The 808-nt window shown below is 42.7% G+C and overlaps 1 long non-coding RNA gene across 1 annotated transcript in view; it reads right to left on the reverse strand.

Moving 5' to 3' along the window:
* The window catches only part of LOC106881888 (uncharacterized), a 2,285-nt gene extending 1,837 nt beyond the window's left edge, over positions 1 to 448 (reverse strand). Inside the window, exon 1 of the long non-coding RNA XR_001410915.2 lies at positions 367 to 448. This is a non-coding gene — a long non-coding RNA (uncharacterized LOC106881888). The remainder of the gene's footprint in view (positions 1 to 366) is intronic.
* Between the last annotated feature and the right edge of the window lie 360 nt (positions 449 to 808).

The raw sequence follows: 808 nt of genomic DNA on the forward strand, positions 1-808 counted from the left end.
TTATGTAGTCGGCACTTAATGTATATCGGCTGAATGGACGTCAGTGATTGGTTGAAATTACAGAAATACGACAACTTTAACATGGAATAACTTATGGATTTCTTTTTTTTTTAAGAAGACTAAGAGAAAAAGATGTTTTATATGACACATTCTACCAGTGTTCCAAGTTACAAAGTGTTTCGTTAATGAAAAATGTGGCCCCCGTTTTAAAAAAGATCCCAGCTCCCTGCTAGCTAGCTCTATGTCAAACCATCCAACCCATGCCAGCATGGAAAGAGGACATTAAACGATGATGGTGAAGATGATAATACATTTGACGAAGAAATCTTTATACTAATAGGTTAATAAACCAAATAAGATACTCACTTCTTTTTGCAGTGTTTCAAAATATCAAACTCCGAAGAACTGGCCTGTACGTTTGCCAGTGCTGCTATCAGATCCGATCTCTGAAGGAGAAGAATTTTAATAATAATAATTATTCGCAATGCGAAGACCTGTTGAGGCAAGTGAAATCGGAATCGAAATCGAACTAAATTCGACGACTGGCACCCATGCCAACGTCGTCTCTTTCATTGGACACGAAACTCAGCTTGTGAAGACCTGTTGGGGCAAGCGAAAGCGAAATCGTGATGGCACCTGTGCCCAGCGTCGCCTTCCTGGCACGTGTAAAGACATTCGAGCGAGATAGTGCCAGTGCCGCTGGACTGGCTCCTGTGCAGGTGGCACGTAAAATACACCATTTTGAGCATGGCCGTTGCCAATACCGCCTGACTGGCCTTCGTGCTGGTGGCACGTAAAAGCACCCACT

Source organism: Octopus bimaculoides, chromosome 30 (genome assembly GCF_001194135.2).
Source record: "Octopus bimaculoides isolate UCB-OBI-ISO-001 chromosome 30, ASM119413v2, whole genome shotgun sequence".
Lineage (NCBI taxonomy): Eukaryota > Metazoa > Mollusca > Cephalopoda > Octopoda > Octopodidae > Octopus > Octopus bimaculoides.